Source organism: Hyla sarda, chromosome 11 (assembly GCF_029499605.1).
Source record: "Hyla sarda isolate aHylSar1 chromosome 11, aHylSar1.hap1, whole genome shotgun sequence".
In the NCBI taxonomy this organism is placed as follows: domain Eukaryota; kingdom Metazoa; phylum Chordata; class Amphibia; order Anura; family Hylidae; genus Hyla; species Hyla sarda.
The window spans coordinates 8275436-8297470 of NC_079199.1; the positions used below are offsets into that span (position 1 = coordinate 8275436).

Consider the following 22035-nt stretch of genomic DNA (forward strand, 5'->3'; position numbering starts at 1 on the left):
CATGACTGTCCCAGCATGCTGGGAGTTGTAGTTTGGCAAGATCTGGAGGTTTCACGACTGTCCCAGCATGCTGGGAGTTGTAGTTTGGAAAGATATGGAGGTCCAACGGCTGTCTCAACATACTAGGAGTTGTAGTTTGGCAAGATCTGGAGGTTTCACGGCTGTCCCAGCATGCTGGGAGTTGTAGTATTGCAAGATCTGGAGGTTTCACGGCTGTCTCAGCATGCTGGGAGTTGTAGTTTTGCAACATCTGGAGGTCCACAGTTTGGAGGCCACTGCATTAGAGCAAGGCCAAGGCTGGCTAGTCCAGTGTTCCCCAATCAGTGTGCCTCCAGCTGTTGCAAAACTACAACTCCCGGCATGCCTGGAAAGCCCCCTCAAAGACACTAACAGTATAAAAAGTGGGGCCCTGCTACAGGTTTTGTATTGGAACCCAGGAACATCACGTGGTTGTCCTCTTCTAAAGGGTGTATTGTATGGGGGGGCTCCGAGTGCGGAAGTTGTCTCTCCGGAGGACTCGTCTTGACCACGTTTTACAAAATAAAAGGTATGTATGGATATACATGTGGTAACCTTGGGGGATAAAGCCTTGTGGGGTGTAGGGTAGTTAGGGTGTTGCTGTTCAGGATAATAAAGGACGCTGTTAACCCTTGTCACTCGTGACGCCAGGGTGAGGGTTAAATTCTGTAATCTTGATAGGCCTATTGCCACCCTTCCCAAGAGCAATAGGTGATGCAGCAATAAAGGATTGTCCACAACCGCTGTTAACTGAAATCTTGCAGGAACTTTTACTGAAGAATTTCTGTACATGCAGCAATAGTAACAGTCCAGATAACAGAGTCTCTATAGATATAGCTGAGCAGCGATTGACAGTCGGTTGGGATCAGATAAGCTCAATTTAGCTTCTCAGAGATTTTGTAGCATAGATCTGCTGGATTTAAGGGTGCGTTTAGGTCCAGTGATCTTGCGGTGAGTAGCGGGGAATTGCTTAGTCTATCCGCTATGTTAGAGGCCTCAAGGCTTTGGCCTAGTAAATTGTCTTGTAAGCTGCGGAGGTCCCACCTCTTCCAGAGTCAGCAACCCAAGAGAGGGATCAAGATGGCGCAGCTCCCTTATATGGGCAGGGGCCGGCCATTTTGGATTGGTCCATAACAACTGTCACTCACCGTTACAGTGCATTGTGGGTGAACACGTCATGGGAACCTCCAAAGGTCCTGTAGCAAAACCATAGAGTTCTAACCTAATCACGTGACCCTCAGGTCCTGCTACGCTGAATAGGTAGGCAATTAAATATATACACATTTATACTTATATTTATAAGAACTTCTATACAGTCATAGACTAACTGAGGGGTGACAAGGGGATAACTATAGGAGAGGGACCCCGACGTTCCTAGGGACTCTGACTATGGGGACCTCTATAAAGGTAACGTATGAAATACGGTACCGGGACACCACATACATATGTATTATGGGGGATATTTATCAAATCCTGTCCAAAAGAAAAGTTGCTGAGTTGCCCATAGCAACCAATCAGATCGCTCCTTTCAGTTTCGAAAAGGCCTGTGAAATAATGAAAGCAGCGATCTGATTGGTTGCTATGGGCAACTCAGCAACTTTTCCTCTGGACAGATTTTGATAAATCTCCCCCATAGTGGCCGTCTATAGTAGTTTTGCAGTTTCGTTTTGAAAAGTCACACAAAATTGCGCAAATCCCACATCTCCCCCCCCCCCTTGCACCCCAGACCTAACCGTGCATTGTCTAGTTTAAAGTAAACAACCCTATAAACAAAGAGAATGGGGGGAGATTTATCAAGACCCGTCCAGAGGAAAAGTTGTTGAGTTGCCCATAGCAACCAATCAGATCGCTTCTTTCATTTTTCAGGGGCCTTTTCAAAAATGAAAGAAAAGATCTGATTGGTTGCTATGGGCAACTGCGCAACTTTTCCTCTGTACAGGTTTTGATAAATCTCCCCCAATGTGCGGCTTTTGGTCTAAATTGCGTCTTTATCTACCAGTAAGGCCATGTTCACATGACGGCATTCCCGAGTGGAATCCGACAGAAAAAGTCCACTTGGAAATTCCATTGCAGCGGAGCCCCATTGCTTTCAACTGCGGAAACATCTGATTCCGGCCTCCGCTGGAAGAGTTCGCTTGGAAATTGCATTCCCGTCTATGGAGCGCTAATTAACTCCTTCCTTGCTGGTAAGGAGTTGTTTCAGAGGGTTCACAGCTCAACGAACTTTCCAACATTACCAGGTTCGGATCACGTGAACCTGGCAATGTCAGGGGTCAGGGCCGGCTCTGCCTATAAGCGAAATAGGCAGCGCACTCTTGATGGGGGGCGCCACTCTGCCCGCAGCAATAAAGCTAGCCAGCATCTGAAGCACCCACCCATCCAGTTAAACCCCGCCACCCCAGTTGTAAGATTACATCAGGAGGAGGTTTGTTACAGTGTGTCACCCCAGTAGTAAGGTGATTACATGAGGAGGAGGTTTGTTTCAGTGTGCCACCCCAGTAGTAAGATTACATGAGGAGGAGGTTTGTTACAGTGTGTCACCCCAGTAGTAAGGAGATTACATGAGGAGGAGGTTTGTTACAGTGTGTCACCCCAGTAGTAAGGAGATTACATGAGGAGGAGGTTTGTTACAGTGTGTCACCCCAGTAGTAAAGAGATTACACGACGAGGATGTTTGTTACAGTGTGTCACCCCAGTAGTAAGGAGATTACATTAGGAGGAGGTTTGTTACAGTGTGTCACCCTAGTAGTAAGGAGATTACACGAGGAGGAGGTTTGTTACAGTGTGTCACCCCAGTAGTAAGGAGATTACATGAGGAGGTTTGTTACAGTGTGTCACCCCAGTAGTAAGGAGATTACATGACGAGGAAGTTTGTAACAGTTTGTCACCCTAGTAGTAAGGAGATTACATGAGGAGGAGGTTTGTTACAGTGTGTCACCCCAGTAGTAAGGAGATTACATGAGGAGGAGGTTTGTTACAGTGTGTCACTCCAGTAGTAAGGAGATTACATGAGGAGGAGGTTTGTTACAGTGTGTCACCCCAGTAGTAAGGTGATTACATGAGGAGAAGGTTTGTTACAGTGTGTCACCCCAGTAGTAAGAAGATTACATGAGGAGGAGGTTTGTTACAGAGTGTCACCCCAATAGCAAGGAGATTACGTGAGGAGGAGGTTTGTTACAGTGTGTCACCCCAGTAGTAAGGAGATTACATGAGGAGGAGGTTTGTTACAGTGTGTCACCCCCGTAGTAAGGAGATTACATGAGCAGGAGGTTTGTTACAGTGTGTCACCCCAGTTGTAAGGAGATTACATGAGGAGCAGGTCTGTTACAGTGTTTCACCCCAGTAGTAAGGTGATTACATGAGGAGGAGGTTTGTTACAGTGTGTCACCCCAGTAGTAAGGAGATTACATGATGAGGAGGTTTGTTACAGTGTGTCACCACAGTAGTAAGGAGATTACATGAGGAGGAGGTTTGTTACAGTGTGTCACCCCAGTAGTAAGGAGATTAGATAAGGAGGGTGTTTGTTACAGTGTGTCACTCCAGTAGTAAGGAGATTACATGATGAGGAGGTTTGTTACAGTGTGTCACCCCAGTAGTAAGGAGATTACACGAGGAGGAGGTTTGTTACAGTGTGTCACCCCAGTAGTAAGGAGATTACATGAGGAGGAGGTTTGTTACAGTGTGTCGCCCCAGTAGTAAGGAGATTACATGAGGAGGAGGTTTGTTACAGTGTGTCACCCCAGTAGTAAGGAGATTACATGAGGAGGGGGTTTGTTACAGTGTGTCACCCCAGTAGTAAGGAGATTACACAAGGAGGAGGTTTGTTACAGTGTGTCACCCCAGTAGTAAGGAGATTATATGAGGAGGAGGTTTGTTGCAGTGTGTCACCCCAGTGTTAAGGTGGGGCGTGTCAAAGGTCAGAGCCGATGGGTGGGGTCAAGGGGCGGCAAAATCACTTTCACCTAGGGTGGTTTTGCCAAGTGTTCCTCCAGCTGTTGCAAAACTACGACTCCCAGTATGCCCGGACAGCCGTGTTTGGAAAACACTGGGACAGACACTGAAAATGACGCAGAATAGGCTTTGTCACCGCAGATAGTACATCTCCCCGATAACCTCTGGATTTCTGGATTATCAGATGCTGGATTACTCTCTCACCGGCAGGATTCATGTCTGGGACGCGGCGCGGCCTGCGATCTCTTTTACGTGAATCTGGAGCTTGAGGATTATTTTCTTCCCCTTTCAATTGTTTTACAGGAAGATAAATAACCCACGCGATTACTTATTTATGAAGCACGTCCATTAAGCTGATAAATCAGATTATCGGCTTCCTGACTCGCTGCCGCTACCATCGTCTTTATGGATCGTGTAATGCAACGACAATTTCCTTCCTGTGAAGCGGTAACCTTTGGAGACCTCTCGGCGGTAAGTGCAGCCATGTTTCCTCCCTCCCTCTCTCCGCCGGGGAGACTGGGCTAATTTACGTTTTTCTGCCAGTCCCATCTGTAATAGGAGGAACCGCGTGGTAATATGGTTACTGACAAAGCAGGATACTGAGCTGTGTATTGTGGGACCGGATGGGATCACCGTCAGAAATAACAAAGAATTCCTTTATTTACATAGCGCCAAAATATTCTGCAATTGTGGGAGATTTATTAAAACAATGGAGACGTTGCCCATAGCAACCAGTCAGATTCTAGCTTTCATTTTGTGTAGTGCCAGGGATGGTGCCTTGACATGAAATCCTGTTCGTGACGCCAGAAAAAGATGGGTTGTGAATCACAGGGGTAATGGGTGAGTTGCCAGTGAGGGTAACAGGCCTTGCTGGAGCGTCGGGGACACCCCGGGGACTCGGCGACAGCGATGGAAGGAGACATCCCGGGCAGCGGTGACGAGCGGTGATGGTCCGGAGCGCCGGGGACAGGTGAGTATAACCTCCAATACCAGTGGTCTTCAACCTGCGGACCTCCAGATGTTGCAAAACTACAACTCCCAGCATGCCTGAACAGCCGTTGGCTGTTTGGAGACATCCCTGGCATCCTCGTTCTCCGTCGCCGCCATTACGTCACTACGCACGCCGCTCCTATTGGATGACGATGATGGAGAGCGCCGACGATGCAGAGGATCCCGAAGAGGACGCGCCGGAGCCCCGAGGACAGGTTAGTGATCGTCAGCGGACCACACGGGGCACCGTAAACGGCTATCCGGTGGCAGCTGAAGCAGTCTGCGCTGCCGGATAGCCGTTTATGTGATGGCCCCGACATACAAAAGCATCGTATGTTGATGCTGCCTTCAACATGCGATGGTCTCTGAGAGTGATCGTATGCTGAAATGATCGTATGTCGGGGCCATCGTAGGTCAGGGGGGTCACTGTAAATCCCTCTGTTCTGCTGCTCTCTAATTCTTACATCCACTGGTCAGGAAGGGGCGTGTCCAAAGCAAGCACTGAGCCTGCCCACACTCACCATGCTTTCACTTCCTCCCTGAGTCTGCTGTACTGGGTCTCTTCATCCAATCACTGCAGTGCACTGTAACCTCTTCCTCTCTGCTTTCATGCTGCAGCCTGATAGGACAGAAGTGAGTAGATACGAGTGCTAGTCCCTCCCTGACTTCCTGGACTTTGTCTCCCAGCTTGTGCTTCAGCTGGGACAAAGATAATGCTGCAGCTGGACAGGATTAGGTTCTGGATGATATGGAGACCCCTAGTGGTCTTTTATTTTTTTTTTATTTTTTTTTTAAAGCTATGATTTTTATAATTTTTATTATGAAGTATATTAGAAAGGTTAATGTTTTTCTAAGATGTACAACACATGTACAACACACAGAATCACTTTTGCCTAGGGTGGCTTTCGCCGAGTGTTCCTCCAGCTGTTGCAAAACTACGACTCTTAGTATGCCCGGACAGCCGTTGGCTGTCCGGGCATGCTGGGAGTCGTAGTTTTGCAACAGCTGGAGGCACACCACTTGGATGACACTGTATTAGCCAGTCTCCATACCTGGCAGGATGTAGCTATTGATGTAGATAGCGACTTCTATCCTGTCTCCCACCATAGGTTATATAACATACTATATTTCTTTTATAGATTTTTTACTTTTTTTGCCGTATTGTTTATTAAAACAACTGGGGAAGGGCGATACAGGATAAACCGGTCATGGGAATCCGGCCCGGGCCTGTGTGTTGCAGGATTTGTTGTCACTCACATACCTTTAAGGTATGCTAAGGAGAAAATGAAGACACTATACAGAACAATTAATGGTATCTTAAAGGGGTACTCCGGTGGGAAAAAAAAATGTCTTTTTTTAAATCAACTGGTGCCAGAAAGCTAAACAGATTTTTTAATTACTTCTATAAAAAAAAAAAAAAATCTTAATCCTTCCAGTACTTATCAGCTGCTGAATACTACAGAGGAAATTCTTTTCTTTTTGGAAAACAGAGCTCTCTGCTGACATCATGACCACAGTGCTCTCTGCTGACATCTCTGTCCATTTTAGAAACTGTCCAGAGCAGCATACATTTTCTATGGGGATTTTCTCCTACTCTGGACAGTTCTTAAAATGGACAGAGGTGTCAGCAGAGAGCACTGTGCTCGTGATGTCAGCAGAGAGCTCTGTGTTCCAAAAAGAAAAGAATTATCTCTGTAGCCTTCAGCAGCTAATAAGTACTGGAAGGAGTAAGATTTTTTAATAGAAGTAATTTACAAATCTGTTTCACTTTCTGGCACCAGTTGATAAAAAAATAATAATAATAAAAAAAAAGTTTTCCACTGGAGTACCCCTTTAAAGGGGTTATCCCCCATAAGGTGATTTTAGTACTTACCTGCCAAAAATGGGTATTTCCTGTTGCATTTTGTTCTCTAAACTACACATCCCACAGTTCCCGACTTGAAAGTTTGAGGTCACTTTCCTTCCTCCCGCACATCAGCCACCCCACCCATTGAAACACAGTGTTTTCTAACCAGGGGGCCTACAGCTGTTGCAAAGTTGAAGCAGGATAGGCTCCCTCTGATCACCTGACTAGTGATGTCAGGTCTCGACAAACTGCAACCTGGGAAATCCCAAGACATGAGTCATTTTGTATGCTGTTAAAATAAATATTAGGGCGATAATCACAGAAGAATTGCGAAACCACCATCACACACAGGTACAGACACTATATTATGAACTACACTAACTTTACAGCCCCTGTAGCATAGTCAAATTAAAAAAAGATCCTGGTATACCCCTTTAAGAATCATGCGCTACTAAGAAGAGAGCAAATTGCGCCATTTGGTAAGAATGGCGCATGTTACATATTATATTTGGTGCAAAATGCCTGATACTATATACTCTTTACCTCAGCACCCCGTGATGCATAAACTCTTTAAAAAAAAAATGCAACAGCGCCACCCACTGTCCAATCCAGTTTCCAAAAAACAAAGGCAAAAAATTAGCAAATGTTCAGATGTTTTTGCTCTTTTCAACATTTTTTTTTTGGGGGGGGGGGGGGGGGGCGGGGGGCAAAGTTGCCTAGTGCCTGTATTTGGGATGTATCCGCTATGTGAAGCGGACTCAAAAGTGCGGACTGCTGCGCTATTGAATCTGGTTAAAATGGGTGCTCCACCGAAAAATGTCTTATCCCCTAATCAAAGATAGGGGATAGGATGTCTGATCGCGGGGGTCCGGCTTCTGCTTCGTGACGTCCCGCCATGCCCTCTCCATTCATGTCTGTGGGAGGGTGGCACGTAGCCGTCACACCTCGTCCGATAGACATGAATTAAGGGGGCATGGGGGGTTGTAGTCGCCATGCCAGAGATCAGCAATGGGACCCCCATGATCAGACATCTTATCCCCTATTCTTTGGATAGGGGCTAAGATGTTTTTCGGCGGAGTACCCCTTTAAAACAGCGCATACATCCCAAAAGGGTGACTGTTCAATGGTGTCCCGTAAACAGTATAAGCCAGACTACCGTTTCCGGCAAAATGCCAACGGATATGGCTGACGGGAGCACTAACATAGTATGAACGAGTCACCATTCGGGCTCTATGCGCTATTTTGTGCTGCATTATCTAGTCCGCGAGAAGATAGCGCATACCACCCGAATATTGACTCCATACAGACCATTGAAATGCATGGTTAGAGAATAGGACGCCATCTTGTTTTTGGATGGATATGCTGATGAAAGCCCTAACGCAGTGTGAACCTGTTCTGTTCGCTGGAGCGCCTGACATGTGACCGCAGCAGCCAATCAGAGCCCTTCGCGGTCATCATACCAGGAGTATTGGACATGACAGCTAAGGCCACTCAAATACCAGGAGCTTGTAGGGAGAATCACAGCGCGATCGGATGGGTACTGATTGGTTTGTTGCTTTATTGTAGTGGTCTCCAAACTGTGAACCTTCAGATGTTGCAAAACTACAACTCCCAGCATGTCAAGATTTCTTTGGGCATGGTCTAATGCAGTGGACTTCAAACTGTGAACCTCCAGATGTTGCAAAACTACAACTCCCAGCATACCCGAACAGCCGTTGGCTGTCCAGGCATGCTGGGAGTTGTAGTTTTGCAACATATGGAGGTCCAACGGCTGTCCGGGCATGCTGGGAGTTGTTGTTTTGCAACATCTTAAGGTTTAAAGTTTGAGGTCCACTGCATTAGACCATGCCAAGGCTATCTGGGCATGCTGGGAGCTGTAGTTTTGCAAAATCTTGAGGTCCAACGGCTGTCTGGGCATGCTGGGAGCTGTAGTTTTGCAACTTCTGGAGGTCCACAGTTTGGAGACCACTGCAATAGACCATGTCCAAGGCTGTCCGGGCATGCTAGGAGTTGTAGTTTTGCTAAATCTGAAGGTCTAGCAGATGTGCAGTCATGCTGGGAGTTGTAGATTTGCAACATCTGGAGGTCCACAGTTTGGATTCCACTGTGTTAAACTAAGGCTGTGCGGGCATGCTGATAGTTGTAGTTTTGTTACATCTGAAGAGATTACTGCTTTATTGCTTTTGGGGCCCTTTTTAACTACCCAATTTTTTTTTTTTTTTTTTGTGGGGGGATGTTCTGCCATCAAAGGTGTCTGGCAGCGGCTTACCCCTTCACATGAAAAAAACAAACAAAAAAAAAAAAAACAGCTATCACCAGAGAATGCTGGTCATGAAGGAGTTAGGGCAACATAACTGTACAAAAGCAAGCATGTTTATGGAAAACACACCGAAAAGAAAAAAAACAAACAGAAACTTTTAAGTACAAGAGAAGTTTTCAGCGAGTGTCTGTGGGTCTGGTGCATTCGCTGTCACACTGCTCCAGATCCTCCCCTCTCACTATATAGAGCTGCTGGGTGTGACACATTCTCAGCCTTTGAACCTGGGCTGGGAGAGCAGAGAAGCTTCCTCTTCCTGGGAGGATCCACTCAACTTCTCCGCTCAGACTCCACTGCAGCCCCCAGGAGACCCAGCCTGTCCTAGAGGTATACAACCCTACTATATGTGTATATAGGTTACTATGTATCCAGCCTAGAGGTATACAACCCTACTATATGTGTATTTAGGTTACTATGTATCCAGCCTAGAGGTATACAACCGCTACTATATGTATATATAGGTTACTATGTATCCAGCCTAGAGGTATACAACCGCTACTATATGTGTATATAGGTTACTATGTATCCAGCCTAGAGGTATACAACCGCTACTATATGTGTATATAGGTTACTACGTATACAACCGCTACTATATGTGTATATAGGTAACTACGTATACAACTGTTACTATATGTATATAGATTACTATGTATCCAGCCTGTCCTAGAGGTATACAACCCTACTATATGTGTAAATAGGTTACTATGTATCCAGCCTAGAGGTATACAACCGCTACTATATGTGTATATAGGTTACTACGTATGCAACCGCTACTATATGTGTATATAGGTTACTATGTATCCAGCCTAGAGGTATACAACTGCTACGATATGTGTATATAGGTTACTACGTATGCAACCGCTACTATATGTGTATATAGGTTACTATGTATCCAGCCTAGAGGTATACAACCGCTACTATATGTATATATAGGTTACTATGTATCCAGCCTAGAGGTATACAACCGCTACTATATGTGTATATATAGGTTACTATGTATCCAGCCTGTCCTAGAGGTATACAACCCTACTATATGTATATAGGTTACTACGTATACAACCGCTACTATATGTATATAGGTTACTACGTATACAACCGCTACTATATGTATATAGGTTACTACGTATACAACCGCTACTATATGTATATATAGGTTACTATGTATCCAGCCTAGAGGTATACAACCGCTACTATATATATAGGTTACTATGTATCCAGCCTGTCCTAGAGGTATACAACCCTACTATATGTGTATATAGGTTACTATGTATCCAGCCTAGAGGTATACAACCGCTACTATAGGTGTATGTAGGTTACTGCGTATACAACCACTACTATATGTATATATGTTACTATGTATACAACTGCTACTATATGTATATAGATTACTATGTATCCAGCCTGTCCTAGAGGTATACAACCGCTACTACATGTGTATAGGTTACTGCGTATACAACCGCTATTATATGTATATATGTTACTCTGTATACAACCGCTACTATATGTTTATATGTTACTATGTATCCAGCCTGCCCTAGAGGTATACAACCGCTACTATGTGTATATATTACTATGTATCCAGCCTGTCCTAGAGGTATACAACCGCTACTATATGTGTATATAGGTTACTATATATCCAGCCTAGAGGTATACAACCGCTACTATATGTGTATAGGTTACTGCGTATACAACCGCTATTATATGTATATATGTTACTCTGTATACAACCGCTACTATATGTGTATAGATTACTATGTATCCAGCCTGTCCTAGAGGTATACAACCGCTACTATATGTGTATATAGGTTACTATATATCCAGCCTAGAGGTATACAACCGCTGCTATATGTATCCAGCCTGTCCTAGAGTTATACAACCGCTATTATATGTATATAGGTTACTAGAGGTATACAACCGCTGCTATATGTATCCAGCCGGTCCTAGAGTTATACGACCGCTATTGCATGTCTATAGGTTACTATGTATCCAGCCTGTGTTGTAACAAATTAGTAATAACTGCTACAAGAGAACTGCCCCAGACTTGGAGATACAATACATTAATTCCCATGTTTCCCAACTATGGTGCCTCCAGCTGTTGCAAAACTGCATGCTGGGAGTTGTAGTTTTGCAACAGCTGGTGGGAAAACACTGTATAAGAGAATGGGATGATGTACACTGTGTATTATTATACTTTGAATTGTTGCGAAAAATTTGCAACTTTTTGTAGATGGGCGCGAATTTTGGCACAAACTTTCAGTCTGTATAATGTGCCGAATTTTATAATGTACGACTGCAAGTCTTACTGTGATAATGATTAATTACACATTGGAAAAAATACAAATAAAAAACAGCACCACACGTGTTCTCTGGTTGTGTGTGGTATTGCAACTCTGCTCCATTCACTTCAATGAAACAGAGCTGCAATACCACACACAGCCTGAGGACAAGTGTGGCGCTGACATTCTTATCTTGTCCCAGTTATAGTTACATAGTATAGTAACTGGTGGAAAACTTTAAAGCAACTGGTGCCAGAAAGTTAAACAGATTTGTGAATTACTTCTAATTTAAATAAATTTATTCTTCTGGTACTTATCAGCTGTTGTATGCTCTAGAGGAAGTTGTGTAGTTCTTTCCAGTCTGACCACAGTGCTCTCTGCTGACACCTCTGTCTGCATCAGTAACTGTCCAGAGTAGGAGCAAATCCCCATATCAAACCTCTCCTGCTCTGGACAGTTCCTGACATGGACAGAGGTGTCAGTAGAGAGCACTGTAGTCAGACTGGAAAGAACTACACAACTTCCTCTAGAGCACACAGGAGCTGATAAGTATCGGAAGGATTAACATTTTTAAATGGAAGTAATTTACAAATCTGTTTAACTTCCTGGCACCTTTAAAACCTAACACCGGCAGCTGATTTCATCAGCACATTTTGGACGTTCTTGTCGGCATTGGCTGCAGCTGCTCGTGTAAAGACATATTGGGCCCCTCCTCTTGGCCCAATGCTAGTAGAGAAGAGGCCATCTGGGGGTCATATTGGCCATTTAGGTATCCACTAGAGATGAGCGAACTTACAGTAAATTCGATTCGTCACGAACTTCTCTGCTCGGCAGTTGATGACTTTTCCTGCAGAAATTAGTTCAGCTTTCAGGTGCTCCCGTGGGCTGGAAAAGGTGGATACAGTCCTAGGAAAGAGTCTCCTAGGACTGTATCCACCTTTTCCAGCCCACTGGAGCACCTGAAAGCTGAACTAATTTCTGCAGGAAAAGTCATCAACTGCCGAGCCGAGAAGTTCGTGACGAATCGAATTTACTGTAAGTTCGCTCATCTCTAGTATCCTCGTATGGACACTCAGCCCTACCTGGACACCAGAATTGTCAATATGAATGACCCGATTACCTACTACTATTTGGTGTCCAGGTAGGATTGAGCATCAATGCATCGAAGGGCCAAATGGTCAATATGGATATCTTTATTTCCTACTATTGTTGGTCCAAGGGGAGGGGCTCAGCAGTTAAAGGGGTACTTCCCTGCCCCAGTGTTTGGAACATTTTGTTCTGAACACTGGATGCAGGCTGCAGGAGTCGTGACTAGAGATGAGCGAACGTACAGTAAATTCGATTCGTCACGAACTTCTCGGCTCGGCAGTTGATGACTTTATCCTGCATAAATTAGTTCAGCTTTCAGGTGCTTCCGTGGGCTGTAAAAGGTGGATACAGTGTTAGGAAAGAGTCTTCTAGGACTGTATCCACCTTTTTCAGCTCACGGGAGCACCTGAAAGCTGAACTAATTTATGCAGGATAAGTCATCAACTGCCGAGCCGAGAAGTTCGTGACGAATTTACTGTAAGTTCGCCCATCTCTAGTTGTGACATCACGACCACACCTTCGTGACGCCACACCCCTCAATGCAAGTCTATGGGAGGGGGCGTGGCAGCTGCCACGCCCCCTCCCATAGACTTGCATTGAGGGGGCATGGCGTCACGAGGGGCATGGATGTGACGTCACGACCCCCGCATCCAGCGATCGGAACAAAATGTTCCGAACGCTGGGGCAGTAAAGTACCCCTTTAACACAAGCAGCTGCAGTCATCGGCACATGCTGGAAGTTGTAGTGTTGCTAACGACGATAATTTTCCTACTAACACTTGAAGATCCTGGGAGTTGTAGTTTTAGCGTCTGGTAGAGAGGCACAGGTTGCACGTATGGCAGTGTTTCCCCCCCAATTGCGGTGCCTCCAGCTGTTGCAAAACTACAACTCCCAGCATGCCCACACAGACAAATAGCTGTCTGGGCATGCTGGAAGTTGTAGTTTTGCAATAGCTGGAGGCACCCTGGTAGGGGAACTCTCTGCCCTATAGTTACACCCCTACCTTAAGCTTGACAGGTTGAAGGGGTTAAGAATTGTGGTGACAACGTGGACTGGGAGCAGGCCGGTCTGGTTGAACCTGTTGGTCTGTACTGACAGAATTCCGAGAACTTCTAGAATAATTATTTACGTTTTTCTCTCAAAATAAGATAAAGGGCCCCTAGTGCGACTCTGGGTCAAAGATCGGAAAAGCCTTAAGAATGCAAGAACCTTTCCTGAACTTTGTTCTGCTGTATACTGCGCCGGATCTAGAACATATATAGGGGCGGACTTGTATAAAACACCAGTCCTGCAGAAAAGATTGGAGTGAACCGCGCCAAATTCATTAAAAGCTGGTACGGATTAGCTTCAAACTTTTCGCTGTTAAAGGGGTGCTCTGCTTTTTTTTTTTTTTTTTTTTTTTTAAACTCAACTGATGCCAAAAAGTTAAACAGATTTGTAAATTACTTCAATTTAAAAGTCTTAATCCTTCTAGTACTTATTAGCTGCTGTATGCCCCACAAGAAGGTTTTTTTTATTTATTTTTTTTATTTTTATTTTTTCTGTCTGACCACAGTGCTCTCGGGTGACACCTCTGTCCATTTTAGGAACTGTCCAGAATAGGAAAAAATCCCCATAGCAAACCTATCCTGCTCTGGACAGTTCCAGACACGGACAGAGGTGTCAGAGGGAAAAGAAATTCAAAAAAGAAAAGAACAGCAGCTAAGTACTGGAAGGGTTAAAATTTTTAAATAGAAGTAATTTACAAATCTGTTTTAACTTGCTGTCATCAGTTGACTTACATTTATTTTTTTTTAAACTTTTTTTTTTCCCAGTGGAGTGCCCCTTTAACTGGCCTCACTATTGATAACTCTGTATGTTAGGAAACACCTCTCGCAGTGAAACTACCTGTTTTAGTGGATGTGGCAGGCATAGAGTTTTCAGCTATACTGGTTCCTATTTCCTAACACTGCCTACATTCCCCATGAATCCTCTGGCTTTGCAGAGAGAGAGAGAGAGAGAGGGTGAAGTTTGATCACTGCACCTGGTCATATAATTAGGGTGCTGGAGGTCACTCGAGGCTTGTGGGTTGAGGTCAGTTCACATTACGTGCAGTTTTGATGCAAGGTGTTTTATGACGATTTTAAAGTCTTTAGGCTGTGTTTCACAAATTTAATTTTACAGCATTTTTTTTTCACTTTTTGGTGGTTTTTTTTAAATGTAATTTTCTAAACACTGTAAAAACTATTTTGTACAATAGTGTGCCCTTCCAGAAATATGGTATTTCCCAACGAGTGCACCTCCAGCTGTTGCAAAACTACACCTCCCAGCATGCCCGGACAGCCGTTGGCTGTCCGGGCATGCTGGGAGTTGTAGTTTTGCAACAGCTGGAGGCACACTGGTTGGGAAATGCTGCTCTGTGTTGCCCTCTGGGGGCAATATATGACTGGCTCCCCCTAGTCATATATTGGACAGGCTGTGTATGCACGAAGGGATCTGCTGAGTGAGGCGAAAAGGCTGGAAAGGAATGATGTCATGTCTATTTTAACCAGAGTATGAATCTCTCTGCGACGCTTAATCCCAGGTCTGAGCTCTGACATTGCTTCTGTGTCCTGTACAGCTGGCACTGACACACTGTAACCGCACGTTCTGAACCCTGGCCCTCCTATTTTAGGACCCTGTCATATGTGGCCGGTTTTGCTGTGGATTTTCTGCAGCAAATACAGTAGAACATTTTGTAAAATGTATACTGCTGCTATCTCTATGGGATCAGGATATATATAGTAGCTATACCCCTCCCCTCCAGCTTTCTGTATACTGCTGCTATCTCTATGTGATCAGGATATATATAGTAGCTATACCCCTCCCCTCCAGCTCTCTGTATACTGCTGCTATCTCTATGGGATCAGGATATATAGTAGCTATACCCCTCCCCTCCAGCTCTATCTGTATACTGCTGCTGGCGCTTCTCGGCCTTTTGGCTAAGATCAAGTGTAGTATCTGTTCTTATCAGGTAATCCCACTGGTAGGAATGGATAGCTACATGGAGGAGCAGGTGTACCGGAGTGTTCCGGGGTTGGTGCCACGTAACTAGCTTAACGGCTGCCCTGATGTGTTCTGTTTCCTCCGGGTCTCCCCAGAAGGCTGAGAGGGTCTAGAGCCGAGGTACTTTTGTGCCTCGGGGGAGTGATGACCCTGAGGTCACCACTCACTGGGGGTTATAACTCACTGAGTGAACGCACGGCACCGCACACTCTTCACCTTTTGGCATTCACGCTTGGTATCCCGGCCTTCTGGATAGGATCAGGGAATTTTTTTTTTATGCAGAGACCGCAGTCTCTGCATATACACCTATATAGAATCAGTGACAGCTGTCTCTGCATATACACCTATATAGAATCGGTGACAGCTGTCTCTGCATATACACCTATATAGAATCAGTGACTGACGGCTGTCTCTGCATATACACCTATATAGAATCAGTGACAGCTGTCTCTGCATATACACCTATATAGAATCAGTGACTGACAGCTGTCTCTGCATATACACCTATATAGAATCAGTGACTGACGGCTGTCTCTGCATATACACCTATATAGAATCAGTGACTGACAGCTGTCTCTGCATGTACACCTATATAGAATCAGTGACTGACGGCTGTCTCTGCATATACACCTATATAGAATCAGTGACTGACAGCTGTCTCTGCATATACACCTATATAGAATCAGTGACAGCTGTCTCTGCATATACACCTATATAGAATCAGTGACAGCTGTCTCTGCATATACACCTATATAGAATCAGTGACAGCTGTCTCTGCATATACACCTATATAGAATCAGTGACAGCTGTCTCTGCATATACACCTATATAGAATCAGTGACTGACGGCTGTCTCTGCATATACACCTATATAGAATCAGTGACTGACAGCTGTCTCTGCATATACACCTATATAGAATCAGTGACTGACGGCTGTCTCTGCATATACACCTATATAGAATCAGTGACTGACGGCTGTCTCTGCATATACACCTATATAGAATCAGTGACAGCTGTCTCTGCATATACACCTATATAGAATCAGTGACTGACGGCTGTCTCTGCATATACACCTATATAGAATCAGTGACTGACAGCTGTCTCTGCATATACACCTATATAGAATCAGTGACAGCTGTCTCTGCATATACACCTATATAGAATCAGTGACTGACAGCTGTCTCTGCATATACACCTATATAGAATCAGTGACTGACGGCTGTCTCTGCATATACACCTATATAGAATCAGTGACTGACGGCTGTCTCTGCATATACACCTATATAGAATCAGTGACTGACGGTTGTCTCTGCATATACACCTATATAGAATCAGTGACAGCTGTCTCTGTATATACACCTATATAGAATCAGTGACAGCTGTCTCTGCATATACACCTATATAGAATCAGTGACTGACGGCTGTCTCTGCATATACACCTATATAGAATCAGTGACTGACGGCTGTCTCTGCATATACACCTATATAGAATCAGTGACGGCTGTCTCTGCATATACACCTATATAGAATCAGTGACTGACGGCTGTCTCTGCATATACACCTATATAGAATCAGTGACTGACGGCTGTCTCTGCATATACACCTATATAGAATCAGTGACTGACGGCTGTCTCTGCATATACACCTATATAGAATCAGTGACTGACGGCTGTCTCTGCATATACACCTATATAGAATCAGTGACTGACGGCTGTCTCTGCATATACACCTATATAGAATCAGTGACTGACGGCTGTCTCTGCATATACACCTATATAGAATCAGTGACAGCTGTCTCTGCATATACACTTATATAGAATCAGTGACTGACGGCTGTCTCTGCATATACACCTATATAGAATCAGTGACTGACGGCTGTCTCTGCATATACACCTATATAGAATCAGTGACTGACGGCTGTCTCTGCATATACACCTATATAGAATCAGTGAGTGACGGCTGTCTCTGCATATACACCTATATAGAATCAGTGAGTGACGGCTGTCTCTGCATATACACCTATATAGAATCAGTGACGGCTGTCTCTGCATATACACCTATATAGAATCAGTGACTGACGGCTGTCTCTGCATATACACCTATATAGAATCAGTGACAGCTGTCTCTGCATATACACCTATATAGAATCAGTGACTGACGGCTGTCTCTGCATATACACCTATATAGAATCAGTGACTGACGGCTGTCTCTGTATATACACCTATATAGAATCAGTGACAGCTGTCTCTGCATATACACCTATACCGAATAAGTCGCTGCTTTCATATAGGTGTACATGTATAGACAGCGGTCACAAAATGACATATCAATTTGGATAATGTGTTTTTGTTCCCCCCCCCCCCCTTTAACTCTAGTAAATATAGCCCATTCTCTCGCTCCGGTGACATACCGTACATTTAGTTAGGTATTCTCTGTTGTTGACATCGCTGCCTCATTTTTACATCACTCATATTTGGGCATGTTACATGTTTTACAGAACCACACCCAAGCTGTCAACAATAACTCAGGACAAATTGTGAAAGGACTGTAGTCATGGAAAATATACTTGTGCGCACCGTATAGAGTCTGATAATCGGTTTGGAAATGTTGCCTCCAGCCTTCCTTCTTAAAGGGACCCTATTTCAGGAGGCACTGACCTGTGTACAGGAGTAGAAGGACTATTTCTGGCTATTATATAACTTTTATATGTCAATTTTTCAGCAGATTTCTGCTCTGCAGGCTTATTATTTTTATTTTCAGTTCTCCCAGAGCAAGTGGGTGGAGCCTCACCTCTATGGTGTCTGACACCCCTAGGGTTGCCACCCTGCCGGTATTTTACCGGCACAGCCGGTATTTTCATTCAGATTCCGGGCTGTGCCGGTAAGTTTGGATGAAAAATACCGGCCATGCAATCTAACCACACTAACCTGAAAAAAAAAAAAACTCCTGTTCTGTTCGGTGCCGACACCGCTGAGCGGGAGTGCGGGCCGCACGCCCGCACCATGCCGCTCAGCACAGCACCCTCTCTGACTCTGAGGCTGTCCCTGTCTCCCACTCCCAGTCTAAAACTTTACCTATGCAATGCTGTGCGGCCGGATCTGCGGAGGGACGTTGCAGAAGTGACGTCACTCCGCAGACCCGCGCAGGACATCACGTCACTCGCCGAGACTGAGAGGAGACTGGAGAGGTGCTGCGGTAGTAGGTAAGTGTGTCTGTTACTATGTGTGTGTCTGTGTTCGTGTGTCTGTCAGTCAGTGTTTGTGTGTCAGTGTTTGTGTGTGTGTTTCTCTGTCTAGGGAAGAGGAGGGGGGGGGTAACTGCCTATACCTATTTGGAAGAGAGGGGGGGGGGGGGGTAACTGCCTATACCTATGGGGAAAAGGGGGGGGGGGGGGGGGTAACTGCCTATACCTATTTGGAAGAGAGGGGGGGGGGGGTAACTGCCTATACCTATGGGGAAGAGGGGGGGGTAACTGCCTATACCTATTTGGAAGAGAGGGGGGGGGGGGGGGTAACTGCCTATACCTATGGGGAAAAGGGGGGGGGTAACTGCCTATACCTATTTGGAAGAGAGGGGGGGGGGGTAACTGCCTATACCTATGGGGAAGAGGGGGGGGTAACTGCCTATACCTATGGGGAAGAGGGGGGGTAACTGCCTATACCTATGGGGAAAAGGGGGGGGGGGGGTAACTGCCTATACCTATTTGGAAGAGAGGGGGGGGGGGGTAACTGCCTATACCTATGGGGAAAAGGGGGGGGGGGTAACTGCCTATACCTATTTGGAAGAGAGGGGGGGGGTAACTGCCTATACCTATGGGGAAGAGAGGGGGGGGTAACTGCCTATACCTATGGGGAAAAGGGGGGGGGGTAACTGCCTATACCTATTTGGAAGAGAGGGGGGGGGGTAACTGCCTATACCTATGGGGAAAAGGGGGGGGGGGGTAACTGCCTATACCTATTTGGAAGAGAGGGGGGGGTAACTGCCTATACCTATGGGGAAGAGGGGGGGGTAACTGCCTATACCTATGAGGAAGAGGGGGGGGTGGGGTTAGGGTAGCTGCCTATACCTATGGGGAAGGGGGGGGGGGGTAACTGCCTTATACCTATGGGGAAGAGGGGGGGGGGGTAACTGCCTATACCTATGGGGAAGAGGGGGGGGGGTAACTGCCTATACCTATGGGGAAAAGGGGGGGGGTAGCTGCCTATACCTATGGGGAAGGGGGGGGGGGTAACTGCCTATACCTATGGGGAAGAGGGGGGGGGTAACTGCCTATACCTATGGAGAAGAGGGGGGGGGGGGTAACTGCCTATACCTATGGAGAAGAGGGGTGGGGGTAACTGCCTATACCTATGGGGAAGAGGGGGGGGGGTAACTGCCTATGCCTATGGGGAAGAGGGGGGGGGTAACTGCCTATACCTATGGGGAAGAGGGGGTGGGGGGTAACTGCCTATACCTATGGGGAAGAGGGGGGGGGGGGGCTAACTGCCTATGCCTATGGGGAAGAGGGGGGGGGGCTAACTGCCTATGCCTATGGGGAAGAGGGGGGGGGGTAACTGCCTATACCTATGGAGAAGAGGGGTGGGGGTAACTGCCTATACCTATGGGGAAGAGGGGGGGGGGCTAACTGCCTATGCCTATGGGGAAGAGGGGGGGGGGGGTAACTGCCTGATACCTATGGGGAAGAGGGGGGGGGGGTAACTGCCTATACCTATGGGGAAAAGGGGGGGGGTAACTGCCTATACCTATGGGGAAAAGGGGGGGGTAACTGCCTATACCTATGGGGAAGAGGGGGGGGTAACTTCCTATACCTATGGGGAAGAGGAGCGGTAACTGCCTATACCTATGGGGAAGAGGAGGGGTAACTGCCTATACCTATGGGGAAGAGGAGGGGTAACTGCCTATACCTATGGTGAAGAGGGGGGGGTAGCTGCCTATATCTATGGGGAAGAGGGGGGGGTAACTGCCTATACCTATGGGGAAGGGGGGGGTAACTGCCTATACCTATGGGGAAGAGGGGGGGGGGGGGTAACTGCCTATACCTATGGGGAAGAGGGGGGGGGGGTAACTGCCTATACCTATGGGGAAGAGGGGGGGGGTAACTGCCTATACCTATGGGGAAGAGGGGGGGGGGGTAACTGCCTATACCTATGGGGAAGAGGGGGTGACTCTGCCTATAGGGAACGGGGGGGGGGGGGGTGTAACTACCTATACTTATTGGGGGGGCTACCTAACTTTATACCTGGATGCCTAACTACTTACCTACATACCAGGCTATCTAACTATGTACCTGGCCTTCATACATGGCTGCCTAACTACCTAGCTAGCCCCCTACCTACCTGGCTTGTCACCTACCTACATATCTGGCTTCCTGATCTACCTACCTAGTTATCTATTTACCTGGCTACCTACCTTCCCTTTTATTGTGCAGGACACCAAGGAGGGCATTATTACACTTTGTGGGCCTATAGATGGGAAGATTGTGTAGAGGAGGGCGGGCACTGAATATATGCAGAGTCTGACATGTTTTTCCTGCAGATGTTAAGAGATCCACATGGCGGCCTTATCCGGACGGAGAAGAAAAGGAAAGAGGACGCCGCTGATCAGAAAATACGTAATTGTGAGTCCCAAAATGTAACTGTAATCACTTATATGGTATATACATCCTGTGTACAGCTGATATCTACTGCCATATGGTCCTGTATATAATCACTTATATGGTATACAGATCCTGTGTACAGCTGATATCTACCGCCATATGGTCCTGTATATAATCACTTATATGGTATATACATCCTGTGTACAGCTGATATCTACCGCCATATGGTATGGTATATACATCCTGTGTACAGCTGATATCTACCGCCATATGGTCCTGTATATAATCACTTATATGGTATACAGATCCTTTATAGTATACTGGTCTTTGTATGGGGGTTTTATTCAGTACAACATTTTCAGTTTTCCACCTACAGAGCTATATGAGGGCTTTATCGGTATCAATTTGGTTTTGATGATTTTTTCATTCTATTTTTTGTTGTTGGTAGTGTGTATACAGAGGAGCTGTTACAATGTTTGCATTTGTACTATTTGGTGAGGTTGTCAAATGTATTTATATTATGTTTATATTTGCTGGGTAACCCCTTAAATTTATTGCCTGTTGTTAAATAAATGTTATTTACAATTGTAAGTTTTATTCTCTAAATGTAATTTTTTTGTGCATATATATTGCATCCATCCCATCCCCTGTGCCATTTCTTTACCCCCCCTCATCCCCCATGCCATTTCTTTACCCTCCCCATCCCCCATGCCATTTCTTTACCCCCCCATCCCCCATGCCATTTCTTTACCCCCCCCCCATGCCATTTCTTTACCCCACCCCCATCCCCCATGCCATTTCTTTACCCCCCCCCCATCCCCCATGCCATTTCTTTACCCCCCCCCCCCCATCCCCCATGCCATTTCTTTACCCCCCCCCATCCCTCATGCCATTTCTTTACCCCCCATCCCCCATGACATTTCTTTACC

The 22035-nt window shown here is 45.8% G+C and overlaps 1 long non-coding RNA gene and 1 pseudogene across 1 annotated transcript; both read left to right on the top strand.

Annotated features, from left to right (window-relative positions):
* The first annotated feature begins 1942 nt into the window (after nucleotides 1-1942).
* LOC130295401 (uncharacterized) lies at nucleotides 1943-13812 on the top strand. The gene is made up of 3 exons (XR_008848815.1): nucleotides 1943-2204; nucleotides 4273-4440; nucleotides 13636-13812. It is a non-coding gene; the product is annotated as an uncharacterized LOC130295401 (long non-coding RNA).
* A 1615-nt stretch (nucleotides 13813-15427) lies between these two features.
* On the top strand, nucleotides 15428-15510 carry LOC130296055 (U2 spliceosomal RNA; annotated as a pseudogene).
* The last annotated feature ends 6525 nt before the right edge of the window (nucleotides 15511-22035 follow it).